This window comes from Squalius cephalus, assembly GCF_949319135.1.
Source record: "Squalius cephalus genome assembly, chromosome: 16".
NCBI lineage: Eukaryota > Metazoa > Chordata > Actinopteri > Cypriniformes > Leuciscidae > Squalius > Squalius cephalus.
The window spans coordinates 19,011,020-19,023,040 of NC_137137.1; the positions used below are offsets into that span (position 1 = coordinate 19,011,020).

A 12,021-nucleotide genomic window follows, 5' to 3' on the forward strand; every position below is an offset into this window, starting at 1 on the left:
ATATATCGGGAGACTTGGAGTGGGTTAGACATGATTTTGACTATTTCATTAAGTTTTGTTTTGTAGAAAGCCTTTCTTTAAAGTGAATTTCGTTTTGTATAAATTGTATCTTAATTTTAATACATTTTTCATCAACGAATTGCGTGTATTTAATAAATAAGAAGCAAATATAGCAGACATAGGCTATAATCAGAGGCGCCGCCGCGGTTACTTGCACTGCACGATAACTTGAGCGGATCTCATCATAAATTAACCGAAACTAAGTGTATGCCTCAAAGAGAATATTAAGAAATATATCTAAAGAACGCTTGAAATGTCTTTAAACGAAAAAATTCAAAACGAAAAGAAATAGGCAACACTCTGATGTAATCCATGCATTTCTCCATATATGCGCATTCACTACGGAGATGGCGATCGTCAACTTCATCTTTGCTTCATCTCAACTTCCCTGGCGCCACCCCTGGGTTTAAATTGGGCTCGGGCTCATAACATACAGTTAATGTGTCGGGCCGGGCCGACAAAGTCAATTCGCCTCATTCGGGCTTCGCGTCTACCGCGCCGCGCGACACGCATCGCGCCGCAGGACCTCTAGACGCGCGTAAACGCGTCTTTACATTGACTTAACATTGAAATCACTCGCGCCAGACACTCAAGAGTGAGTGAGTAATCAAAAAACCTTTGCTTAGCCTCAGTTGAGTAAAACACCGTATGTGCAACTTCAGCACTAACTCTGCTTGTCATCATAGAAACAGATAATCAGATTGTGATGTTTATTCCCGCTTCAGTAATATGCTGCATATGCAGCGTAAAAAAAGACCTGCAACCGTCTCGCAAGTGTTGATAGGCTATTACTCGTGAGGTGTAACCAATCATATAGCGCCGTGGGCGGGACATTGAGCAAGTCTGCAGAGTGGTGGTTACAGAGAGGCTGCGGAGCCAGTCAAAGTAGCGCATTTTAAAATAAAAAGGATTTTAATCAAACCACGGATCCGTGATAAGTTTTGTGATCCGCCTCGCCACTAGTGTAGTAGCACTGATCACTTTGAGGGGGGGATAAATTTATCCCCACCGGGGATAAAAATAATTAAGCAGAGGCAGGGATACATTGACCAGAAAGGGGGAAATCCCACGCATCCCCCCCGGCAAATCGCACCCTGGGTATGGCGAATGGAATTGAAGAACACCGGTTCTAGGGACTAGAACCGATTGGCAGGGGGGATGTCATGGGTGACAAAAACGCTCAGCGAGCGGAACCCTCTTGACGAGTCACGAGTTTCAGAAACATTGTCCGGCCTGATTAGCGCTAATGCATTGCAGGTGCGAGAGAGAGAGGAGCGGCGTTCGTACAGGCTGCTCGCTTCACAAGCCAAGGATAAAAGGGCCATTCAGAGAAGTTTCTGGGAGCTGTTTTTTTCGGAGCAGTTTTGGGCACAAGCTTGTTCGGGGAAGTTGTTTGGGTGTGGAGGTCTCCTGTTGAAGTCTCATTGGGGTGAAAGCCGCCATTGAAGTCTGCTGGATTAGAGTTCGTCTGTGGGAATCTGCTGGACTGATTTACCGATTGGATCTGCGCTGTGAAGGGCGAGAGAAAGATAAGTGAATTGATTTCATCTTACAAACATTCGAAAAGCTTGAAGAGGATGCAGTGAATGTAAATCTGACTGTTGGGGAAGCTGTGTGTTTCAGAGTGTGTTGAAGAGGAATTGAGGATTGAATATCCCCCACGAGAGTGTAACGAATGGATTGAGGCCTCTGATCAGCCCTATTGTGTGAGTGAATTGCAGTGCTTTTGCCTTATTGATACACATTGATTCATTGCTGTGGATTTGAAGTGAATACGAGTGCGGTGTGCTTTTGCTGAGAAGCGGCCCCAACCCCTGCTTACACGTTTGTGAAAAGTTATTATACCTGCTCTCCATTAGAATCCCAGAGTGATGCAGCTGAGCTGGTGAAGTATCTTCTTGTGTTTTCCTCTCTCGGGCCGTCTGAGCTCTGAGTACTATAATGCCTCGCTGAAACCTCCTCTTAATCCACTCTCTCTGTTTGCGAGCTCTAGGAAGGAACATATTGCTGTGGAAAAATCCTTACCTTCGTACTTACCGTCTGAGCTCCGAAGATATACAGCATTGCTGGCGAAGCCGCCCATGTAAATCACTCTCTCACTAATGTGCCCTGACGAAAGTGTCTATTACTAAGAAGAACCCCAATCTGTTTACCTACCGTCTGAGTCCTGGAAGTATGCAGCATCGCTGGTGAAGTAAGCTTTTAAACCACTGTCTCACTACTGTGCATCGATCCAAGTATTCTGCGCTGCGAAGAATCCTTACCTTCTACTTACCGTCTGAGTCTGGAAGTATGCAGCATTGCTGGTGAAGTAAGCTTTTAAACCACTGTCTCACTACTGTGCACCGACGAAAGTATTCTGTACTGAGAAGAACCCTTTCCTGTCTACTCACCATCTGAGTCCTGGAAGTATGCAGCATCGCTGGTGAAGTAAGCTTTTGAATCATTGTTCCACTACTGTGCACTGACGAAAGTATCCTGTACTGAGAAGAATCCTTACCTTCCTACTTACCGTCTGAGTCCTGGAAGTATGCAGCATCGCTGGTGGAGTAAGCTTTTAAACCACTGTCTCACTACTGTACATCGATCCAAGTATTCTGCACTGCGAAGAATCCTTACCTTCTACTTACCGTCTGAGTCTGGAAGTATGCAGCATCGCTGGTGAAGTAAGCTTTTTAACCACTGTCCCACTACTGTGCACCGACGAAAGTATTCTGTACTGAGAAGAACCCTTACCTGTCTACTCACCATTTGAGTCCTGGAAGTATGCAGCATCGCTGGTGAAGTAAGCTTTTGAATCATTGTTCCACTACTGTGCACTGACGAAAGTATCCTGTACTGAGAAGAATCCTTACCTTCCTATTTACCGTTTGAGTCCTGGAAGTATGCAGCATCGCTGGTGAAGTAAGCTTTTAAACCACTGTCTCACTACTGTGCATCGATCCAAGTATTCTGCACTGCGAAAAATCCTTACCTTCTACTTACCGTCTGAGTCCTGGAAGTATGCAGCATCGCTGGTGAAGTAAGCTTTTAAATCACTGTCTCACTACTGTGCACTGACCCAAGTATTCTGTACTGCGAAGAATCTTTACCTTCTACTTACCGTCTGAGTCTGGGAGTATGCAGCATCGCTGGTGAAGTAAGCTTTTAAACCACTGTCGCACTACTGTGCACCGACGAAAGTATTCTGTACTGAGAAGAACCTAGAGGACACTGAAGTCTATCACGCTTGTGCTCATTGATATATTGTGTTCAATAAAGATTGTTATTCCTTTGAAATTATCTCTTGTCTGCGTTGTCCATCTGTTGCGGACCTGTGATGTCGGCTCCTCACGGTGGTGTTTAAGTCTGGGGTGGCTGGTCATCCGAGTCCGCCCCGGCCCGCACCGGTGACATCGGCATGAGCCGGATAACCAGACATTATACTCTTTTGAGATTTATCTGGGTCGCCCGTAAAAACGGCGTTTGTGTGCAGGCGAGCGAGTTGTGCAACTGACTCGTTGGCTGCGGTATACACTACTGCAGTAGCCTTTTCTAAGGGGACTGACAGAGCGGGTCGCTTTGATGGCGGTCCGGCCACGGCAGGACTCGACCATCTTCTCCTCCTTGCGGCTGCTAGGAGGACTTCGCGGGCTCAGGTTTCAACGCGATCTTAGGCCGGGGTCCCCGGGGGGGAGGCGGCCTGTGACGGCTGGTTGAGCACGATCTAGGGCAGTCGCCCTGTCGTCGCTGCGAAGAGGAAGACGGAGACTGAGACGAGCACTGCGTAGAGCTTCGTGCAGGAGGCTGAGCTTGAGAGCGGCCTGCAGTTGAGCTCGAGCGTCGTGGCAGGAAGAGGTTCATGGCCTGCGTGGTTTTCTGTTCCTCCGAAAAACGCTTAACAATCCGCTGGGCCGAAGAGACCGGTGGGGGAGAGTGGGGCGTTGAGGAACACGGCTCGCTCAGATTCACCCATGTCGGCAAGCTTTAACCAAAGGTGTCTCTCCGTGACAGTGAGCGAGGCCATGCATCTCCCAATGGCCTGGGCTGTGGACTTAGTGGCGCGAAGGGAAAGATCCGTTGCACTGCGCAGGTCTGTGACGACAGTCTGGTCCGGGCCTTTCTCGTCCATTTGGCAGAGGAGATCGGCCTGAAGAATCTGCAGGACTGCCATCGAATGCAGGGCGGAAGCAGCCTGTCCAGCGGCGGAGAAAGCAGACTTTGAGCGCCATGGCGGGCAAAGGTGTGCTGCGACCGCCTCTTCCACTGGGGGAATTTGGTTGTATCCTTTCTCGGCGGCTCCGTCTACTTGAGATAGAGTCGAGGAGACAGGAGAGCGGAGTCTCGCGGAGAATGGAACGTTCCATGATTTAGAGAGCTCAGGATGCAAAAGGATACTGTCGCCGGATAGCGTAGCAGGCACGGAAGGCTGAAGGCGGCGAAGACGACCGGCTTCCTCAGACGCTGTCCTAAGCTTGCTGGTCGCTTGTTTCGATGGCGGCGGCTTCTCTCAGAGTCCAGCGATGCGTAGAGCTTCGCTGAAGAGATGAAAATCAGGTAAGCAGCCCCCGAGCCCTTCCTTATATATGCTAAGCCACCTCCATTCTGGCGGGCTATGACGCGTGAGGGCGTGAGCCAATGAGCACGCTAGACAGCCTGCTCTAGGTCTGCCTGCTGCTGCACTGCGTTGACAATAAATACAAAAATTAAGGATAATTTTTTGGCTTCATATCTCGAGAAAAGATGACTTTACCCGTAGCGTAAGCAACTTACGCAATACGAGAGAACCTCTCGTAAGAGAACCTAATTGCTCTTTTTTGTATTGTGTTTAATTTAATTTATTGTGTATTATTTAAGGTTCAAAATAATTCAAATTAAATATAATGCGTTTTTTATTATAATAACAACTTTATTTAATGATATGTAAAAATAAAATAAATATGTAATATAGTACTAACGTGCTATAGCCTATATTTGTCACGGTTCATAAATCCTATGTCTCTTTCTTGTCTCGTGTTCTGTTGTGTGTGTGTGTGTGTGTGCTGATTGTGTGGGCGTGCCGGCTCATTAGCGCTCATCAATGATCCAGCTCATCACTCCCGTCACCAGCTGCAGCTCATCTCATCACCTATATACTCACCACTTTCTCATCTCCTTTGTCAGATCGTTGTTTGTGGTGTCCTGGTGTTTGTTCCCGTCAGCGTCTCGAGTCCTGTTCCTGTTCCTGTTCCTGTTCCTGTTCCTGTTCCTGTTCCTGTTCCTGTTCCTGTTCCTGTGGATTTACTCTGGATTCATCTCATCTCTGGACTCACTTCACCGCACTGCTGCACTCTCATCACCGGGTTCATCTGGTTATCGGGGTCCCTGCGCCGCTAGCCTGTCTCATCTGGACTTCAGGACTTGTATCATTCTCATCATCAATTATACAATAAAGAGTTTTTACTTGCACTTTGCTTCCATCCTTCAATCGTGACAATATTATGGTCATCAAATTGCTTTCCTGAGGTAAATGTTATGTGACATAATTGTTCTCCAGCCGTTTTATTGACCCTTTCCTCGGTTGAAAAACACTGATTGATCGATATTATGTATGATGAATATACATTTCGGGAAGTTGTACTGTTTCTTTTAACATTGTTCATTCGTGTTTATTTACTATTAGCTAGATAGCTAGGGATCTGTCACGTCACATTTACAAACGCCAAAACGGTATTTATTGTTTGAATTTCGTAATAAAATTGACAGAATCTGAGAGCTGAGATTATTATTTTTTTATATATATCATAACTAACCTGCTCTGTCTAGTCTGCCGGTCTCCGTGTCCTCTTTGCTTCGCGATTTTTCTGTGCGTGAGAAAATGGATGTGTGGCGTGAGAGCGTGTGAAAAGTGTCAATTGCGTGTGTCTCACGGTGAATGCGTGAGAGTTAATTGGCAGCTCTGCGTTGGCCAAACAAAGAATCATTGTCAAATATATCAGCATTAATATCCCCTAATACTTGTATCACTTTCCTCGTAAAAGAACTTATAAGCACGTGTAACCGGTAGTGTGCCATATAGCTACTTTTTTTTCTTCGTTTCTCAATCTGTATGTCAGGATACACTGTAATGGACAAGGACTGCGTTTCTGTAATGCATTGCAAGCTCAGTTGATAGTATAGAGACCATTGAGGGCTGTAGGTTTATCAAATAAGCCAGGCTTATTTCAGTTAGTCTGACTCATTGTCAAATGATTTGGTTTCATAAAGCTAATTTAGCATAGCTCAAGCTCAGTCACTCCGGCAACTTGCTGGGAAACTAACCTGGTCCAGCGCAGGCTAACTCTCAGGCACATCCTCTAACAGAATGATATTACCACTGACTCTCTCGCATACCATTATTTGACTTTATCAGTCCAAACATAAATACAGAAAATCGACTTAAATAAGGCTACAATGATAAATCATACAATATAGACCTACAAACGTGTTCAGTTATGTTGTATATGAAATGTTTATGTTAACACTGTATATATATATATATATATATATATAATTTTTTTGTTAACGCTATATATATGTATAAACATAACCAATTGATATTATACAATATAATTGAACACGTTTGTAGGTCTTATCATTTATCATTGTAGCCTATACACATATATAGATAAGATATACTGTACATATACATATATATCCTACAGGTTTTCTTTTCTTACTGGCTCAATGTTTTGTGCTCATGATTTAATTAGATTATTTTAAAATAGCCTATATGAATACATTTCTCTCTGGTTTTGTTTGGCAGCTGTAATACATTTTATGGTTATTAAAAGAACATTAGAATCTAAAAAAAGCTTTTTAAAGCAGAACTTAAAATCACAAAATTAAAATAAACTAAAAAAAAGCATAGACTAAATTTTAACTGATAAGATGAATCTGAGCTTAGTAATTGGCCTACAGTATAGCCTACATTTGATTTACCCCATTACAATATATTTAATATACTTTGTCTTTCAATTTAAACACAAATATAAAATTGGACATTTCATTTAAAGACATATTTTCCCCAATAATTGTTCCTTATTTTTCCTTCTTTGTTTTCCTTTCTTTTTTACCATTTTGTGACAATACCCACCACCAACACATCAAAAAACACACAATTAAAAAAATAACCAATAAAGTACATAGTTAGACGCTTTTACATACGAAAAAAGGAAAAAAAAGAAAGAATAAATTTAAAAAAAAATTAACATTCTCATATTTATATCAAACTATTATAATTACACAATTCCTAATATGGAATTCAAGTAATATTATTTAAACTAATAATACTAACAATAATAAATAGGTAAATTAAAAGGGAGGGAGGGTTATGCCTAAATAAAAGATAATTCATGTAATATTAATTTATTTAGAATATTCTTTGATTTAAGAGGTGCCCATATGTAAAGTGATCCACTGGAGGCAAGTGTAAATGAGAACCCAAGTGCAGTTTATTATAAACAAAACCAAACATGAAACAAACATGGCGTGGCATGACAACTCAAAACAAGACATGAACTTGAACAGAACTCAAACAGTGGTTACAGGGAACAATACTTGACAAAGACACATGGCAAACATGAGGGCTAAAATACACACAAGACTAATGACTAGACAAGGGACACCTGTGAACAATGAAACAATGAACCAATGACAACCTGACACATCAGACAAGGGAACACATGGCAGGATCACATGACTTACAAGGGATCACATGACAGACAAGGAAACATGACGTGAACAAACCCAAAAACCCATCTAAGGGCGGCTCCCAACACCCAACAAAACCCAAAAAAACAAAATTCCAGGAGGGTGGTGGAGCGGAGACGGTCTTGGGGGAGGGATGGAGGGCCAGGCCCGTGCAGGGGGACAGGACATGGGACGTGGCCTGGCGTGGGAGGACCTGGGCTGTGGCATGGCATGGGCGGACCCGGCAGTGCAGGAAGCTCGGCATGGCTTGGCGGCAGACGTGCCGTGAACAGACTCAGACTTGGCAGGCCTGACGTGAAGAGACTCAGGCTTGGCAGGCGTGAAGTGGCTCAGGCTTGGCAGGCATGACTTGAAGTGGCTCAGGCTTGGCAGGCATGACGTGAGGCTCAGGTTTGGCAGGCATGACGTGAAGAGACTCAGACTTGGCAGACATGGCGTGAAGTGGTTCAGGCTGAGATGATACTGTGGGTTTGCGGTGTTCCTCATCGGTAAAACCCACAGTAAATGAGGAACCGCTCAAAAACAGGGCATAATTGTTCAAGTGAGAAGTGAATTTTTCCCCCAGGCAGTCCATAGCGCAAATGTTCGTCTAATCCATGTCTAAAAATGTCCTCGAGTGCTACGTCATTAAAATCTACCTTGTGACAGAGTTTGCAAAAGTCCTTGACATAATCCTTAATGGTCCGGTTATCCTGACGAAGACGAAGGAGGTCAACTGGTTCATGGTTTAGGTCAAGTATTCTGTAAAGTGATCCACCGGAGGCAAGTGTAAATGTGAACCCAAGTGCAGTTTATTATAAACAAAAACATGGTGTGGCATGAGAACTCAAAACTTGAACTTGAACTTGAACTTGAACTTGAACTTGAACTCACAAACAGTGGTTACAGGAAACAATACTTGACAAAGACACATGGCAAACATGAGGGCTAAAATACACACAAGCCTAATGACTAGACAAGGGACACCTGTGAACAATGAACCAATGACAACCTGACACATCAGACAAGGGAACACATGGCAGGATAACATGACTTACAAGGGATCACATGACAGACAAGGAAACATGACGTGAACAAACCCAAAAACAAAACCGTGACACCATATCAAAATTTATACTTTTGCTCTTAATTTCATGTTATCCTGTATAGCAGGGATAGGCAACTCCAGTCCTGGAGGGCCACTGTCCTGCAGAGTTTAGATCCAACCCTAATTAAACACACCTGAACAAGGCAATTAATGCTTTCAGGATTACTAGATAGATACAGGCAGGTGAGTTTATATCAGGGCTGAAGCTAAACTCTGCAGGACAGTGGCCCTCCAGGACCGAAGTTGCCTATCCCTGCTGTACTTTATAAACTAGTCAACATTTGAAGTGGATCAAAACCTTTCATCAAAGTTATACATTAATTTTTAACAATACCCGTTCTTGTCTCAGGACAACTTTGATGAACTTTTTTGATCACTTCATATGTTGACTAAATCTAATCAATCATTTAAAACAGGGGATTCTTGCTTTCTCCAAAATGTTGTTATTGCTTTAAAAGCTGTAGTAATTCTCAGTATTCTAAATAAGTATAACTAATCTTTATATAAGTATTTGATTTTTAATTAGCTTAACTTAAATTTGATTTTAGGTTGATGTCACTTTTTAATCTCTTTTACTTTACAGTGCCATCTTTTGGCAAATGTCACGCTTTGATTATCATATATAGTTATTTTAATTATTTTGATGCTCATAATGCAGCAGAACAACTTTGATAACATAACTTCTTTCAGTATTTTGAGTGAAAATATAATTATTGCAAATTATATTTATTTTTCTGATCAGCTCAATTCTGACCTGGGTTGCACAAGCTTATTCATATATTTATCTTCGTTTTGGCAACATTCATAAACCTTAAGATTCTTTTTCTTCAGAGTTGACACCTTTTGGGAGTAGGAGACCATTTGCCTAGACCACCTTCCTTTGTGTGCCAGTTATCTCTAAACTCTTAAAAACCTTATTACCTTTTGTTTTACTTATTTGGGAATGAGACACTTGTACCAGTCGCACTGAAACATTTCAAATGATACCAAACATGTTGTAATACTGTATGATAATTAGGGGAGAGCGGGGCACAACCTAACGCTTTTTGACTTTCTCCATTTTTGTAAACCTACTTTGGGTTCCGAGTATTTATTTTTTCCCAAATTAATTTCCCACATGTCTAGTACAATTATGTGGTTTTGTTTCATTAATTATACAGCGTATACTTTTTTTCTTTATTTACCCTGAGAGATTGGAAGTGAAATGTGACAACATGCCCCATAGGTGGGGTACGTTGTAACATGTGAGGGGCACATTGTAACACGACCATATTACATCTTAAATGTAATCTGATCTAATCAAAAAAATATACAAGAAATCTAAAAAATATTTTCTCAATAAAATACAAGTTTTTCATATAAAATAATGTAATTTTCTTAATAATTAAAAATATATATTTTTTGAGTTTGACAACAGACACACCGCAAATTACAGATATACAGCATAGTTCAAAACATATTAATAATTAATCATTTCTGAACATTGACTCTCATTGACGTCTTTATTTGCCTTTTTCTCATGGTTTCTCAATAGAATTCATAAAAGTATAGAATAGAATATCATAGTTCTAATAGGGGCACATTGTTACAACATGCCCCGCCTGTGAAAATGGGATTTAAACCCGGCTAGTGTCTTCTGCTGGTTAGATCAGCACTAAACAACTCGCCCAGCGTTATGCCCCGCTCTCCTATTCACATTAAACCATATGGATTTTTGGGTGAATTACATGTGGTCTCAGTATGAAAGAGGGGGAGTGGGGAAGAGGGGGAGAGATGTGTTCTGAGGTGAGACTTTGCATCTCAAATGGTGAGTTCAAATCTAATTTCCTTTGTTCTGTCAGAGATAGCTCTCTCTTTCAGTTCTTCCAGTTTTTCCAGTCTTACAAAAGTATTACCAAAAAGTCTCTTGTAGACTATAGGATTCAATGTCCGCATCGCGCTTTATCGCCATTCGCCAACACTTAGACCCAAGCACAACCCACGCCGCGCGATCTGACACTGGGTTCATAAATAATATTCACAACAGCAAAATCATGCGCCTCAGGTTGGCTAGCCTACCACCCACACAGAAGTGAAATTCAAAGTAAAACGAAAGAGGGTTAACATGTCTTGAGGAAGAAAATGTCACTGTCTTTTAACTTTAAGCAGCTAAGTTAGCCTATAGACGACAATTATCAAAGAACATAGAAGAAGGCTACAAAACACCTTTTTTTTTTCTTTTTTTTTTTCTGAAGACCGATTTTGCATTGACTTGGAATCGTGTTCAGAAGGGACAAGCGCGTGCACGCGGTGTTTTTTATTTATTTATTTTTATTATTTTTTTTTTTTTACAGAGATTATCCATAACACCTGGATTCGTTCATTTAAAGAATGCTCAAGATTGTGTATATTATGTCATGCTTGACAGTTGTCAGTGCAGGTAAGTTAATTTAATGCTTTCCTATCACCTTATAATTATAATTACGACAATACATATACTATGGTAAGAAATAGGGGGAGAGCGGGGCTCAAACTAACGCGGGGCTAGTTGTAACACCCTTGTTTCAAATACTACCACACATGCCAGCTACCATGACGAAACTAGTGTTACTATTTGCCATATTAACACTATATAGAGAAATAATTGCGCCAAAATTCATAATCTTTGGAAGATATATCACTGAAAATGTATTTAACCATAGCAAAAGTTCATTTCTGACTTATGTTAATTTTTCACGTCTATTTGGTGTTTATTTAAAATTTCAAATCTGATATTATTTTATTCTCCAATATGTTATTTAACAGTTTATATGGTTCTTTAATGCTTCGCTAACTAGCAGAAGACACTAATCTCAGTTGTGCAGGTGGGGCATGTTGTAATACTGTGTTACAATGTGCCCCTTTTAGAACTATGCTATTCTATTCAATACTTTTATGAATTCTATTGAGAAAACTTGAGAAAAAGGTGAATAAAGACTGAGAGTCAATGTTCAGAAATAATTAATTATTATTATGTTTTGAACTATGTTGTATAGCTGTGTTTTCCGGTGTGTTCGTTGTCAAACGTAAAAAATATTTTATTTTTAATTATTAAAAAATGCCATTATTTTATATGAAAAAGTTAATAATTTTATTTTATTGAGAAAATATTTTCTCTAAGGAAGCACCCAGCCACCCTGCGGAGA

At 41.3% G+C, this 12,021-nt stretch overlaps 1 protein-coding gene across 1 annotated transcript in view; it reads left to right on the forward strand.

The window, feature by feature from the left end:
* LOC307174334 (major histocompatibility complex class I-related gene protein-like) overlaps nt 1-12,021 on the forward strand; it is a gene marked incomplete at its 3' end in the record, with an annotated part of 55,354 nt that overhangs the window by 28,216 nt on the left and 15,117 nt on the right. The window lies entirely within an intron of this gene.